This window comes from Lissotriton vulgaris, chromosome 6, assembly GCF_964263255.1.
Source record: "Lissotriton vulgaris chromosome 6, aLisVul1.2, whole genome shotgun sequence".
Taxonomy (NCBI): domain Eukaryota; kingdom Metazoa; phylum Chordata; class Amphibia; order Caudata; family Salamandridae; genus Lissotriton; species Lissotriton vulgaris.
In genome coordinates this window covers 260,102,088-260,119,419 of record NC_141694.1, presented here as the reverse complement: position 1 = coordinate 260,119,419, position 17,332 = coordinate 260,102,088, and positions in this window count along the sequence as shown.

Sequence of the window (17,332 nt, the reverse complement as noted above, 5' to 3'; positions counted from 1 at the left end):
ATTCAAGGCATCTGGTTTACTGAAAACGATAAGATGTTTAAACTAAGCCTTCTGGTTTCTTCCTCCACCTGTCTGCTACTCCATCAAAGTAATCATAAACCGGCTGTGATTCAGTGCTTTCTTTTCTAGTTAGCCAATCTGCTCCAGATAGAATTAAAAAATAAAGGCAGACCACTAAATCTGAAAAAACAATGCATTTTGCTGGCGTCATAAACACAATGTGAATTCTTTAAAATATAACAAAGCGTCCGAATAAATAATATTCAAACAGAGATTGAAAAGGAACCTGCAGCATTACAAGTAGTGTTTATTTTACCATTTGCGGAAAATGACATAATTTCTCAAACAAATGTGCTACATAACTGCAAACTCTCAGGCACCGTAAAGTGAAGGTTCACCTGACATAACTTATTTGCAGTAATGGAGAGAATGAGGCCCGAACAAGGGAGGTTCTCTTTGGGATTCAGGGCCTGGAAATAAGCAGTAAAAAGTTGGCACAGCAACTTAACCATATGGGACAATCCCATGGCAATTCATTCTTAAACAGAAGCTGCTCAATTAAATGTTCCTTTGGCTAACTCCTTTCATGCTCCATTAAATAAAATGGATTAATGCACGGTGTAGAATTCTATGGAACTTGCATATATAAAATTAGCAGCTGGAGGAACAGTGCCAGTATAATAGGTAATATTTTCTGTAACATTTGTGTCCAGCATGAACGTCTTTTTTAACATCATGACTATACTAGTACAGAAGGGTGAATGCTATTTAATAAATGTATGAATAGCTGCTTATCAAATTATTGAGAACTCACAGTGATATGTTCAGGAAATATTTGTCCTTGACCGAACCTACATTTACAGCATTAAGGGGCAGATGTACGACCCTTCTAATTTGCGAGTCACAAATTGTGTAGTTTTGCAACTCTCAATTAGCGACTCGCAAATTGGAATTAAAAACAGTGTCTCAGACACTGTTTGCGATTCCTAATGGGGGTGATAGAGCGCATAGGTCACCCGACTAGAGTCTTACCAATACTCGCCTGGGCCCATAATTCCAAAAGAAAGATATCAATTTTGTTACCTCAGACAGAAGACATATGCTCTATGATCAGTTTGTGTTTATACTAATTCCTATACCAGTAACTTACCAATCCTTGTCACTAGATACCTAAATACGATGAATCAGGGAGTTAAAATTAAAGAAAAGGCACTCAGAAATATCATAACATTTGCATTTATATAATAACCACAGACTCAGGGTAGGTTCAAACTCTTTATCTAATCATCATCATCAAAAGTCATAAGCTATAGGTTAAAAGCAATCAAACTATCAATAACCAAGATCAGAAACAGTGCATAAATATGTATAAGATACATTATGCCAACCATTTAGCAAACTTGAAATAAAGGGAAGGTAAAACAAGGAACAGGCTAGATTTAGATAACAGACTTTCGCAACTTGATTAAAGGAGGGTAAAGAAAGGGAACATACTAAACCCAAGAACTTTCGTAATTCATTGGCTGTTGGAAAGAGAACACAATTAGGCAATTCGAGATTCAGATTCAGCACAATAACTATATGGAAGGGAAGAATTGGAACACACTATAGATTTCAGCTTATCTCCCTAAAGGGAAGGTGAGAAAGGGAACATATACTATATAGAAACGATTTAGCATTGACTAAAGGTGGGTTTGCAAAAATGGAACACGCTTATAGTCAGTAATACATGAAATTCTCATTTACCAAGGGACGGGAATGAAAGGAACATATGCAACCAAACTTTGCAAATATTTCAGGGAGGGTGAAGAACAGGACGCAATTTAGAAAGACCACACAGATTTATATTTACCTAGAATAGTTTGAAGACCAACCCTGGCCACGGGTCAGTTGGAAAGGACAGGAGAAGCCCCAAAGACTTCAGTGCCAGTAGGCGAGCAGGTGCAGCTCATGGACAATCAGGACAGGATAACCCCAGAATTTGGATCAGGACCGGATCACCAAAGGTTAAGACCAGCACCCGCAGTTTCGGTTGCAACGCTTGTGCTACTCCCTCTCTGCAAGGAATCTGCCAAAACCCAGATTGGGTTACAACTTTCAATAACAAAGTACTTCGCCAGCACTTTCACTTCCCAAAAACCCCGATTGGGTTCTCGAAACAGAGTGCTCTGCAGCTATCTGCTCTAAGTCACCTATTGAGTGTGTTGGGTCAGTGACAGGTCAGCTATTCAGACAAGTCGGACAATTTCTATAGCTAAACCTACGCTAGTTATACTATTTTTCAGGTCAGTGTACCACACCCCAATGTTGCAAGTGTAAGGATTCCCAATTTTGATTAGACAAAGGAGAAGGACAGGTCATCACACCACCTAAATTTTAGACTTTCTCAGTCTTCTTATTTCAATTTCGTCTACGCCCATTAAATTTCAAGTTCCCATGACATATGCCTTTCAGTTAGCAATGGTGAATTTAACATTAAATACAATGTAATGATTTCAGTACAGTTCAGCTTCTGCTAGCAGGTGAGAGTTTGTCTTTCCAGGCGCATCTTGGCTGTTGTTGCCATCTGGCTGGGTTTCAATGCCACAGAGTTTATCTTCCCTCTGCCGAGTGACATGCGCGGAAGGGATTTTCAAAATGGAGAAGTAAGCACCTCCCAGGCCCACAGAACACGATACATGAAAAGTAAAAGAAACAATTTAGACCACTAAAATAAATGATTACACTGTATACCATGAATGTCTACACTATACCCATTACTTTAATATAAACTATAGCATTAGGTTTAAGCAGAACGACCAGCTTAGCAAAAGTAGCAGTGCAAGCTTCTCGCATGTGAGTACACAGAATAGCCATTTTAGCACTAGTGCGCAGATGCGACAGGGTTCCCCCCAAAATTGGGAGTACGTCATGTCACGTGGGTATGACAGACGCATGCGCAATACAAATTCCCGCGTAGCAGCAGCCATTTCAGACACAAGCATATTAGAGTTAGAAAACACATAAGCAAGCTTCACTCGGATACCCCATGTAAATGCAAGATGTGCGAAATTAGTAAAACAAACAGATTGGTTACTTCGTTATATGTTATTCGAGGTTCATGAGTACGAGCAAGTCGCTTCATATGCAAATCCTTGCTCCATCAATCCCCTCTTTGATGATATTTTATATCATCACAAATTAATGAAACAGAATACAACTTTTCACATTTCACCCATTTTCAATCTCTTCAAACTTTTTATTCTGCTTTTTCTCAATATTTCTATTTGGTTGAGAATTTTTCATTTTTTTAATAAATCTGGCTATTTAATTCTTCTAATTCCAATTCTTCAATGTTTCTTTTTACTCCTCGCTGATTCACAGAATATTTCTTCTTATGTTTTCGACATTTGCAGTAAATTATTATCCCTAGAACTACTAGACCTATTCCCGCCATTGGCATCAATATTTTACTGTTACCAACAAGGAGCTTGGAGGAAAAACTGGTCATAGGTCGCCCTCCACTCAATTATGTATTCACAAAAATAGACCTAGACCAAATAGGCATATAACATTCAATCAATTACTGGTGTACCATCAAGTGCAAACCTTTTTGCCCAATACTCCTCTCTTTTAATTGCTGAGGTAGGAGGTACATCCAAATTATGCCATTGTTAAAGAACATATGCCCAAACCCTTGAAAAACATAAACCAGTTGTGAGACAACAAATAACACACACCTATGTGCCTAGATAGGTAAATGGAGGGAGTTTAGAAAAAAGTGTGTGTGAGTGAGATGGCACCTCACGGGCGAACCACCAATGGGAACCCGGCAGGTACTCACCAGGATTGCCTTGATCTCATCATTGGCGCCATCAAGCTCAAAAGAAAGATGGGTGTCCACAAAACAAACAGAAACAGTGTTTGTGAGGGAATGCAGTGTGGGGGAGTAACAGACAACACAATACGTGTCACACAACAAATACGTAAAAGACCACGAGCAACACGGAACTTAGCTTTATTCTGTCACTTTCGTGTTGGTCGCGGGGTGTTAAAAAAGTGCGAGTATCTGCCCTCTGTTGTTCTTGTTTCTTTTCTGCTTCCTCCAGGAAGTTGACAACATGGCAAGCTAGTTGAATATCTTTTTCATCAAAGCAAGCCTTGACCGCCTGTCGGCAGGTTCTTATGCCCAGCCGGTTGAAAGGCAATTTTAGGAGAGATCTGCGCTCTTTGTCCAGTCCTTTACAGATGCATATTAGGTGCTGGATATCTTCTTTTGCGGTCCCACATATGTTTCATTTTCTTTGTCCTGAACACAATTGTCTATTCCTACCTGGTCCTGCTCAAGCTCTTCGAACTCTTGATCTTCTTCCGCTTGAGTTTCCGCCCTAATTTTTATCTGTCCCTTTTCAGCTTCAGGAGTTCTGGGTGGAGTATAAATTACTTGATCTTTCCCTATCTGGTCCTCCTCAGAATCACTTTTGACATGGATTTCAATGACCTGAGTATCTTGCTCTACACCTGTCTCATCCTCGCTATCACACTGTCTGTCTAAATAAGTTTGACTTCTGGTTCAAACATATTCTGCAGGTATCTCGATTATTGGGATCCAATCCTCTTGACTAGTGCTTGGTTGTTCTTCTTCAGCTACTTCAGGATCGATCTCTTGAGACCCTTCAGCTGCGCAACCTTCAGCCTCAGTTTCATCAGTTTGCGTCACCTTCTTCGTGTGACTGACATGGATCCAGTTTGGAACTCCGGCACATTTTACTGCTGTGGTGGTGATCAGAATTACTTGACGTGGTTTACTCCACCTGGGGGCAAGGCAGGATGTTCGAGTATGTTTCTTAAGGACAACCCAATACCCTGGGTTCAAGTCATGAGCTGAAGTTGCTGGTCTGACGACAGCGTCTTCCCCAATCTGGCAGGAGATAGAACACACTTGGTCAGCTAGTTCTTTGCAGTATTCCAGTACTAAATCATCAGATATGTTTAGCAGTATGTGTCCTGGCACCCATGCTTGCCGCATTGCTCTTCCCATCAGTATTTCATGGGGACTTAAGCCTGTGTTCCATCAGAACAAGTGGCAGAGCATCTGGCCACTCCAATCGAGTTAACTCCTACATCTTTCCCAATCTTGACTTTATAGTGCCATTCAATTGTTCTACCACTCCAGATGCTTTTGGGCGATACGCACAGTGCAGTTTTTGCTTAATTTTGAATGCTTCACAAATTAGACCCATTATTTCACTGTTAAAATGTTTTCCTCTGTCAGATTCAATTGTCACTGGAAATCCGAACCGTTGGATAAGCTCTCTAAGTAGAAGCTTAGCCACGGTGATGCTATCGTTCTTACGTGTGGGGTAAGCTTCCACCCATTTTGAAAACAGGCAGACTATGACAAGTACATATTTTAGTTCTCGACAAGGGGGAAACTGACTGAAATCAATCTTCAATCGGATAAAAGGACCTTCTCCCTTTCCAATCTTTCCTGGCAACACCATTCTTCTCTTCCCTGGGTTCATTTGCTGGCAAATCAGACACCCCTGGCAGAGTGCTTCTGCTATGTCCCTGAATTTTGCATTAAACCATGTTTGTCTGAACAGACGTATCATAGCATCTCTTCCTAAATGTGAATCTCCATGAATCAACCTAGCCATAGGAGCAAGCAGACAGTTGGGTAAAACTACTGTTTCATCAAGGTAAACAATGACACCATCTTCAGCCCTTCTCTTACACACTAATTTCCTCCATTCTTCCTTTTCTTTTGGTTCTGCTGCATTCTGTAATTCTCTCACTTCTTCCCATGTATCCACACAATCCAGTAACATAAGTTGGCAGCTGTTTCCGCCCACCTCAACCTTTTATTTACAACCATTTTGTATTTTTCACAATGTTGGGTTAACTGGTCAGCATATCGATTACCAGCTGTCACTTTGTCATTGCCAGATTTGTGAGCAGCACACTTGACCGCAGCCACTTCTTTTGGCAACTGGATGGCTTCCAGTAGATCTTTCACATATTGGCCATTTCTGATCGGGGTGCCTGCAGTAGTCAGAAACTCCCTTCGCATCCATAATTGCCAATAGTCATGCACCACCCCGTAACCATACTGGCTGTCAGTGAATATGCTTACCTTCCAATGTTTCCCAAATTTACAGGCCTTTTTGACAGAGCAACCAATTCTGCAATTTGTGCAGACTTGACTCCTGGTAAATAGGATGCTTCCACTGGGCCTCCCAAGGTACACACTGCATAGGCAGGGCTTAACCCTCCTTCCTCGTGTCTCATTCTTCAGCCGTCAACATACAACTCATAGTCGGACTTAATCAAGGGCTCCTCTCTTATGTCGGGCCTTGGCTTTGTACTGTATTCGGTCAGATCAATGCAGTCATGCTCAACTTCTTCCTTAAGTTCTGCACTGTATGAATTTGGCAGTAGGGTTGCTGGGTTCAAAATGTTGCACCTAGCAATGGTTACATTTCCTGCACCTACAAGAATTCTCTCATACTTAGCCAACTAGGTGTGAGGTACTGAGTCTTAGTCCAAGTTAGCAAGATTACAACTGCATGTGGAACATATATGGTTACAGGATGTCTCATAATGATGGATTCACTCGGCTCAAGACTCATGCAAGTTGCAGCTACTGCTTTCAGACAACCGGGTAATGCGGCGGCCACTGGGTCTAGTGTGGATGAAAAATATGCCACAGGCCGTCGCACCAATCCATGAATCTGAGTCAAAACTGAAAGTCCAAAATTATCTTGTGTGTCACAAAAAAGTGCAAAATCTTTCGAATAGTCAGGCAGTTTCTCAAATTTACAAAGGCAGTCATGCTTTCGTCATCCCACTCTGCTGGGTCTTTGGCTCTTTTCTTTGTCATTTGTATCAGAGGCTTTGCAAGGACTGCGAATCCCACAATCCATTGCCTGCAATATCGTACGACTCCAAAAAATATTCTGACCTGATTTTGTGTCTTGGGCAAATTCATGTTTTTAATTATCCTGATTCTTTCTGTGGTAACTCTCCTTACTCCTCTCTCTATCTGATGTCCCAGATATTTCACGGAGGTAGCACAAAATGGCAATTTCTCTGTGGACACTTTATGTGCTCCTTCACCTCAGGTGATTCAATAATGCAATGGTATCGACAACACAGTCTTTCCGTGATTTTGAGGCCACCAAAAGGTTGTCTATGTACTAAACCAAGACTGATAGTCCAGGTAGCACTAACGACTCCAGGCACTTTTTCAAAATCTGATTAAACATTGAGGGGCTCTCTGTGTACCCCTGAGGGACACGATTCCAAACATAGACATGACTGTTAAATTCAAATGAGAAAATAAATTTGCTGTCTGGGTGCAATGGGATCGAGAAAAATGCGTGGCATAGGTCAATTACAGTAAACCATCCAGCTTCCCACTGTATCTGATACAGAATCACTGCAGGATTTGGCACGACTGTACAGCAAGGGACAACAATCTTATTAATCTTTCTCAGATCCTGTAATACTCTTACCGCTGGGTTTCTTTATACCAATTATAGGGGAGTTACATGGACTGCTCATTACTTCTTGCAAAATGCCTGCTTCCAGCAACCGTTTTATTTCTACTGCAACTCCTACCTTTATTTCTACATTCATTTTGTACGGTTGTGTGTTTGGGTAAACTGCGTCTTCTTTTATGGTCACTTTTATTGGGTTAACGTTTGCCATTAATCCTACATCCTTTCCTGTAAAGTCCCATACTTCTGGTTTTACCGTCTGTTGCAGTTCTTCTGGTAAGTCTTATATTGTCATCCTCGCAATGTCAGTCTCTGGTTTTGCTAACATTAGTTTGTAAATTCCATCTTCGTCTGGGGTCTGAATTTCAACGCCATTTGTAGTGCAAAAGATAGTGCAATTCATTTTGCAGAACAAATCTCGTCCTAGCAGGTTTACAGGACTTGACCAGTTCAGAAGCGGTCGCTCCCTTTGCCCTGCTGCCTTGCTCCTGATCGGTATCGTTGCTTTGAGCTGCATTGTTGTGTGATTTGCCATTATTATCGGATTTGCCTACTACTCTGAATAACGCTGCAGCGCGAGGGGTACTACACCTTATTGGGACATTTTGAAAGCCTCTGGGGGACTGCTGACACGGCGCTCATAGTTGCACACATAGGAAAGCTTTGGGGGCATTGTATCTACAGCGCTTGATATTCTAACGCTAATTTAAATAGCGTGACCCTACTGCAAGCGTAGTCAGTCACCTGAGCCCCAGCCTACCTCCAGTTGCGTTTTTCCCTACGCTGCCGCCATCTTACGCTTGTTGTTGTTGTTGTCGGTGCCTCAGAGCCCGGCCCCCACAGCCCGCCCCGCCTCCCTGCTGACCCTCCCTCGCCCCTCCCCTTCCTCCATCCATATATGACAGATGCATTCTAGCGCAGTGTTCACGCGCAGCGGTCGCGCCCCAGTTGCGCTGAAGGTGCGCCAAAGGTAAGCCCGTCTACGCCCGTCCGCGCCAAGCCCGCACCCAGCGCCAGACCCCCTGGCCCCCGTCCCACCCACCTCACCCGCATTACATACGCCGCCTCCAACCTCCTAGCCCTTAACCCCGGTTGACTCCCCAACTGCGCCCAAGCCACCCCTGGACACACCCATGGGCCCTTCACATGCAACTCCTGCAAGTTTGACGGCACCAAGACCAACTCCTCATCCACTAACACCAAACAGAGACCTGACACCAACCACCTAAAATGCATCCTGCTCAACACCCGCTCGGTCTACAGACACGCCGTCGACCTCTGGAATCTACTAGACACCATCTCTCAGGACGTCGCCTTCCTAACTGAAACATGGATGAACGCCTCCTCAGCCCCAGACATCACCATTGCCATCCCGGAAGGCTACAAGATCATCCGAAAAGACCGCAACAAGCAAACAGGAGGAGGCATCGCCATCGTCCACAAGAATTCCATCCGCATCTCAACCAGCTCAGACGTCAACCTCGCTAGCGCCGAACACCTTCACTTCCAGATCCACACCGACCCCAAGACCACACTCAGAGGCACCCTCCTCTACAGGCCACCAGGACCCCGTGCACAATTCAGTGAAGACATCACTGACTTTATCACCCCACACGCCCTCCCCTCCGAGGACTACATTCTATTGGGAGACCTCAATTTTCACCTGGAAAAAAACAACGACAGCAACACCACTGCCCTTTTGGACAATCTCGCCAACCTCGGACTCAAACAACTTATTAATACCCCCACTCACCACGCAGGTCACACACTCGACCCTATCTTCACCTCCAGCAAACATATCTCCTTCAGTCACACCACAGCTCTCCATTGGACAGCTGCGTTCACTTTATCTACAATAAGACCACAACCCACAACCATCCTCAACCTACTCTGCGAAGAAACTGGAACAAAATCACCATCGACCAGATCTCCTCATCGCTTCTTCAAAACCCCCCTGCCCACTCTTCGAACCCCAACCAAGCAGCCATTAACCTCACTCAATGGCTAACCAACAGCGCCGACAACCTAGCACCCCTGAAAAAACGTCAAATCAAACTAGGCAACAAAAACGCCCCCTGGTTCAATGAGGATCTTAAGAAATCAAAGAAACTCTGTCGCTCCCTTGAGAAGGCCTGGAAAAAAGACCCAAACACCAGCACCAGGGACTCCTTCAAAAACGCCACCCGCATACACCACCAACTGATCCGGACTGCCAAGAAAGACGCATTCAAAGACCGACTAGACAACAACGCCCACAACAGCAAGGAATTATTCAACATCATCAAAGAGTTTACCAACCCCACTGCCAACTCCAACGACATCACTCCCTCTCAAACCCTTTGCGACTCCCTAGCTTCGTTCTTCCACGACAAAATCGCAGACATCCACAACAGCTTCGACAACCAACCCGGAGACCAACCCACCCGACCTTCTACCGTACCTTCACCCCCTTGAACATCCTTAATGAATGGAACTAATCTCCACTGAGGACACCATCCGCCTGATGAACTCCATCCACTCAGGATCCCCCACAGACCCATGCCCTCACCACATCTTCAACAAAGCAGATTTCATCATAGCACCACACCTCCGAGACGTCATCAACTGCTCCCTCAACTCCGCCACCTTCCCGGAAAGCTGGAAACACGCCGAACTCAGCGCCCTTCTGAAAAAACCCACAGCTGACCCCACCGAACTCAAAAACTACCGCCCCCATCTCGCTCCTTCCATTCCCTGCCAAAGTCATCGAAAAAGCTGTCAACAACCAACTCGCCGCCTTCCTCGAAACCAACAAGTCCCTCGACTCCTCACAGTCTGGCTTCCGAGCCAAACACAGCACTGAGACCGCACTCATCGCAGCAACAGACGACATTCAAACTCTACTGGACAATGGAGACACAGTCGCCCTCATCCTCCTCGACCTCTCCGCTGCCTTCGACACAGTCTGTCATAGCACCCTGTTACAACGCCTCAGAAACATCGGAATCCATGGAAAAGCACTGGAATGGATCACCTCGTTCCTTGCCGGAAGAACCCAGAGAGTCCGCCTCCCACCATTCAAGTCAGAGGCCACTGAAGTCATTTGTGGCGTGCCACAAGGATCCTCACTCAGTCCCACCCTCTTCAACGTATGCATGAGCCCCCTCGTGGCCATCGCACGCCAACACAACCTCAACATCATCTCCTACGCTGATGACACTCAACTTATCCTCTCACTCACCAAAGACCCGAACACCGCCAAAACCAACCTACATGAAGGAATGAAAGAAGTAGCCGAATGGATGAAGCACAGCCGTCTGAAACTGAATTCCGACAAAACAGAAGTCCTTATCTTAGGTACCTCCCCCTCTGCCTGGGACGACTCTTGGTGGCCAGAGTCCCTTGGAAAAGCACCCATCATGACAGACCACGCACGGAACCTGGGCGTCATTCTGGACTCCTCACTCTCGATGACCAGACAAGTCAACGCCATTTCATCATCTTGCTTCAACATTCTTCGCATGCTCAAAAAAACATTTCGCTGGATCCCCACCGAAACTAGAAAAACGGTCACCCACGCACTAGTTACAAGCCGCCTGGACTACGGAAACACCCTATACGCCGGTACCACCGCAAAACTTCAGAAAAAAATCCAACGCATCCAGAACGCATCAGCCAGACTCATACTAGACATCCCGCGTAACGACCACATTTCGGGTCACCTGAAAAACCTCCACTGGCTCCCCGTCAATAAGAGGATAACATTCTGCCTCGTAACCCACGCACACAAAGCACTTTACGAACTTGGACCCGATTGCCTCAATACACGACTTTCTTTCTACACCCCCTCCTGCCAGCTACGCTCCTCCAACCAAGCCCTTGCTGCTGTACCTCGCATCAACAAAACCACCATGGGAGGAAGATCCTTCTCCTACCTGGCTGTTAAAACCTGGAACTCACTTCCCATTCACCTTCGCCTCACTCAGAACCACCTAGCATTCAGGAAGCAACTTAAAACCTGGATATTCAACAAGTAATCCCCCACCCCTCTCCAAGCGCCTTGAGACCCTCTGGGTATGTAGCGCGCTATATAAATTTATTGAATTGAATTGAATTGAACTACAAATCTATGCATTTATTTAGAATTCTCTATTTTTACTTCCATTGGTTCTGTGACTGGTGTACTAATCTGTTTAATAGAAATGCCCAATACTTGGATCGTTTCACCCGAGAGGGGTAGGTTTGGAACGTTTGCTGTTCTCACAGTAGAACGGGTAGCACCAGTGTCCAACAGGAAGGTGACATCATTCCCTTCAACCTTTCCTTCAATGTATGACCCAGACTGTCTACCGGCAAGGAGGCGCCAAGCAAGCACTCCTCGTCCTCCCCCCTTGGGCACCGTCAGTAAGGTTCTTCACAAAATATGTGTCATTCAAAAGAAATTGTGAGGTTGATGCATCTCTTTTTTCCCTTCCTTCCCAATTCTGAGTCTCTACATTCTGTTGTGCTTTGCTCCTAAAATTTGGCATAGGCGCTGGGGGTATCTGGTTCTGTATTACCTGTTGCTGAGTCTTGCGTGGCACCTCAGGCTGCGTCTGTGGAATTAAATCATTATTTTGCACATTACCATTCTGCACAGCCTTACACTCGTCCTTTCAGTGCCCCAACTTGCCACATCCGTGACAGAGGAACTTCTTTTTCGCATCTTCTCTATTGAATTTTCCCCTGGGCCTTCCCCCACTTCCATCGCCCTTATTCTGATTAGTAGTCATCTGATGTAACTGTTGTTCTTGGTGCTCTGCAAATTTTACTTGTGCCCACATGACCTTTTCTTTCAATTCTTTCTGTTTGTTTTCTAGCTCATCTTCACAATATTTTGCATATTTCAGGACCTCATCTATGGGTTTAGCTTGCCAACAAATTTTATTGTCTTTAATCCATTGTGAAATTTCTGGTCTCAATCCCAGCACAAATCGATAGATAAAATGTGTCATGTCAATGTTGTCCAATCCGCTGTATTGTTTGAAGGTCTGTAGTAGACGTTCATAATATGAATGCACTGATTCGTCTTTTTTCTGAGTGGTTCTATCTATTTTCATCCAGTCTGTCTTTTTTGCAGGCACCTTTCCTTTCAAGTAAAGTATTACCTGATTATATTTCTTCATTTCATCCTCAGAAGGTGCTCCTGTCTTCGGGTCTCTTGGGTACTTATCACTAGGCCAATCAACAGCTACTTTGCATTCTGTTCACAAATCTACGGGAACTACAATGTCAAATAAGCCATCTAAGTCTTTCAAAAGGCACTTTGACACTTTTACAAATCTCTCGACCTGTCTGTACCATTCTGCAGGTTTTTCTCGAACTTTTGGGAACTCATTCGTAAATGACAAAATATCCTGTCTGGACCATGGAACATGCACATAGCCTCCCCCTGGTACCTCTCGCATGGGGCATAATTTTTCTACCTTTTCTGCTTCTTTTAAGACATATTCTGTAGTCATTTGTCTTGATCGCATTTCTTCCTTTTTCTTTACCCATCTTGCTTTTCATTTCTCTAGTTCACCCCATTTTTGCATTAGATTCATCAGCTCTCTGATCTGCACCTTTTTCCCTGACACATTTATGTTTTCTAAATCTTTGTCAGAGAATTCTACTCGGTAGGGTTTCTGCAATACTTTAGATTTACCAATGTCGATTCCCATGCTAGCTGCCGTGTCCATTAAATTTGTGTGAAAAGCGTTTGTATTTCTAGTGATGCTTTTACAGATAAACAGTAATTCATCTTCACTAAGGGTATTTCATCTCTCCAATCACACATTCCCAGCCATCATTTCTTCTATTTCAATCCTTAATTTATATATGTCTAATTGCTTAGGCTGTGTCTTTGGTCTCCCTATTTCTTGTGTCCATCTGTCTATTTCTTCAGGAGTTACTAGAGTGGCACTTCTCGTACCTGATGAAGTCTCTATCTGTACTTCCCTTGAGGATTGAGGTGTGGTTTTCCTCATTGAACCACCTTCGGGCTCCCTTATCTGTAAATCCATTAAGGATATCACTGATTCACATTCACTTGTCTGATCATCCACTATCAGTGGCTCTTTTCTTGGCTATACTACTGATGCAGTTATAACTGGAGCTTTTGGACTAGCTTGTTTATCTCCATACAAAGGAACAACTGGGCCAATAGTTACTGGAATTTTCAAAGCCTCAGGACTTGTATTTAATTGGGAAATTGGGAAATTTTCTGAATTAATTCACTTCTCTGTTTATTTAAAGCTTCTCTTTCTCCTTCTTGTAATACCCTTTCGATGGAGGTCTCATGTATCACGTGCGGAATTAAAGGCAGCTTTAAAGACGGGGCAGTCGAGTTCGATGTGCTTGACCCCTCATTATAAGGTGGTCTAAAGTACGGGTTGTTCGGATTTACTATTCTCCTTTCTTCGTTATAGGGTGGTGGATTTTTCATTAATAAATCCTCCATGTAATCATCATCTGAATCACCAATAGTCATCAAATGTTTAGTTTTCTCAGTCCTTTTCCCTCCCACAGGCTCCTCTACCATTAGTACTGGGTAAAGCCCTTCCACTAGCATATTCTGTCTCCATTGTTTCATTTGTTTTTCTTTAGAATCTCGTGGAACCTTTGGGTAAAATTTACTTAATCCTTTGTCAATCCAAGGTCGGTCTCGGTCAAAAGCCTCAATTTCCCATTCTTCTAATGCCTCATATTGCATCAATCTAGGTCTGGAATGTAAATCATTCATCAGAGTCCTAAATTAAACAAAATTCTTCCATTAAAGGTGTCTTCTAAGGGAAATGCCAGAATCCCATCATTTTTCGAGTATTCCACCCAGTTTTCTAACTATACACAGGAATGGTATCCCCTGTCAAAAATCATGAATGATGCAGGAGTATTCAGTGGTGGAATAATAACTCCTTCTCTAGTTTTAATGGGCTTGTGTTTTTTAAAGTAGTTTTTAACTTTATCCACAAAGGACAATTTTCTCTTACTTCCGTACATATTGTTAGGTCTTCCCCTTAACATCCGTTCCTTAGCAAACCCTAAATATCTTGGATCAGGTCGATATTCTGGATGACTTGGATACCACATATATCTTGTGAATTCAAAAAAGGACGGAAAAAAGTACTTATTTTCTGTTTACTAAATGCTTCCAATACTAGCGCGTCTTTTATTTCTCGACAACCAACCAACAATGCGGTTTCAAAATAATGTCAACCAATGGGTGCGCGGCCTTTCTCGTGAGACGAGTTCTCATGCTCCTGCGCTCACCCCTCCTTTATAATGCTATCTCAGCTACACACCCGCTCTCCTGACCAATACCAGCGCGGCACTGAGTGATGTCAGCGCAGCTTCGCAACTGACTCCCTCCTTCTCAAGGTATTTTGAAAACGAAATTCTTTTGAATCTTTAAAGTGCAAATTTTATTATTTACCAATGGAAGCACATTCACCACTGTACCCGAGTAACTAGATAGGAAGACATTTTTCACTGCAAGTAAATCCCTTCCGTTTACTTTTCATACACTACGAGTAGAACCCTTCCGCCTACCCTTCACACAGTCATTAGAGAACCTGCTACTCCTCCAGACTCATCCACTCCGGGATATATATACTGAAGCCAAAGTTTCACCAGCAAACCCTTTTGCTATCAACCAAGCTTAGATGAACCTGCTACTCCTTCTGTGTGACCCTTACTAGGTTACATCACAATAGGAGTTTTGCCAGCAAACTCTTTGCTATCATTTATTCATACATTCATAAAGAAAACCCTAAATAGTGCTTCCGGTTCTGCTCAACCATGCACTAACTTCATTCAGGTAAGTGATCTCGCCGCGATGTGGCTTCTATTTACCACCAGTTATTCTGCCCCGGGGATTCCAGGCAAAACATACAACTGGTACGAACGATTTTGGTTAATACATCAACTTCAATATAGCAGCATCAAATAAACATTTCAAAAATAGTACATTTGATCGATCAATAAAATATGAACTTTAACTTCTAACTAATTGACTACCTAACTTTAACTAATCCCTAACCATACTTCTGCTACCAAGTAATTAACTGTTAGAGCGCTAATTTCTTGCCTCATTAATATTCAGACGCATACGCAATTTGCGGCCCCATTAGGAATGGCTAGCACTCCCCAGGTTGGTGGCCTGCTGGGGTTAGCAGACCACCATGTCCGTGACAGCTTTTTAAATAAAGCAGGGTTTTTTTTGTCATTCAGACAGAATTTTCTTTTGGTCATAATGACCATCAAAGTGCAAAAAGTTCAGTACAATGGATTCTGCAGCGCATACTTTGCCATCATTTTTTATAAAGACAAAGTTAACTGACAGATCAAAGTATACCAACTTCATATAAACAATAAAAATTGGGACGTAAGGTAGTGGGTATGCCAGAAAAGAAACAAACGCACCTTGGAACACTAAAGGGATTGCATAAAAGTGCAGTAGTTGCACAGGTGACCGCCGATCCCCCTGTGTGATCTTCAGAGGATGGGAATGCAGCTGACATTCTCAGACAATGTGATGACACTACTTTGCATGATACGTTAGTTTATTTTCTATGACGGTTTAGGATCTTTCTTAGCTGTTGAGTGCATAGTTCATGTTGTTGTTCGTAAAAAATTCAGCAATCACTATGAGAGATTTGTTAATTAGGTAAAGAGATTCCTTCGATCCACCTTTTGTTATTCCCTCTGTACGTACCTATTCCCCCCATAAAAGGGGTCACGTGAGGCGTACACATTCCATAGAATGTAATGGTGTGTAGAATCACCATTCAGGCACATACCTATCCTCCCTCTTGTTCTGAAAAGCAAACTCGACCTAACGGGGAAGTCGTTCTAAATCCTTGACCACATAGAGTTGTCCCAGTATGAATTGCAATTCCTATTACATCTAAAATTAACTGCGCATTTCTAGCCAGAGGTCGCATGTTTTTCCTCTTTTGTTGTAGCAGTCCCTGATCACTCATGAGGAATCTAATTGTAGGCAGTGAGTCCACGTGTCAAATTCCCCTAACTGAAAAAATGGTCGTACATCGGGCCCTAAAGGTGTTAGGAGTTAACCAATTCAGACATCTAAAGTAAATGGCCCCTCCATAAAAATCTCTTTAAAAAACATGGTTACAGTAAACTTAATTCTCTACTTGTTTCATGTATGTAACCCATCCCACGTGGGCAGAGTAGGAGGCAGACAACATTGTTACTTCTGTAATTCATGAAAGTTCTAGCTGTAATCTTTTTGGTGGGGTATTTTTTTTGTGACTTAGGGAGGTTGTGTTTTCTGCATTCTTTAACATGCCTCCTTTGTTTGCTGGCCAAGTGGCATAAACAAACAAAGTTTACATAAACACACCTCCCTGCTCACAGACGCCCTTGCACGCTGGTGCAAGGGTGCCTGCGTTGGTGTTAAGTGGGAAACGCCAAGCTGCACCCTATCTTTGGTAATATGGTGCAGCCTGGTGCTTTCGAAGTGGCGATGAGAGGCGTTAAGCCAAGGAGGCTAACGCCTCTCACCGCCACTTCCTAGATAATATGCCCCTGAGAGTGTTGTTGAGAAAGCATGTACTTTGAAGAGAAAAGTATTTATAATAATATTAATACACTGAGGACACTAGACAAAAGAGTGTTGTGTATGAAGAAAATAACTGTTAGAAAACAGCTTATTAATAAAACTATTATTTGCAAATCTCTTAAAGGTGAACGTAAGCATACCTCTAGTACAGAACCTAATTTTAATTAAGAAAGCGATTTTCCAGAGAACACACTAGTGCATGCCGTTGATTTAACTGGTCGTTGTTGATAAGTAAAAGATGGTACTCCTTTTGTAAGAGAGGAGATGA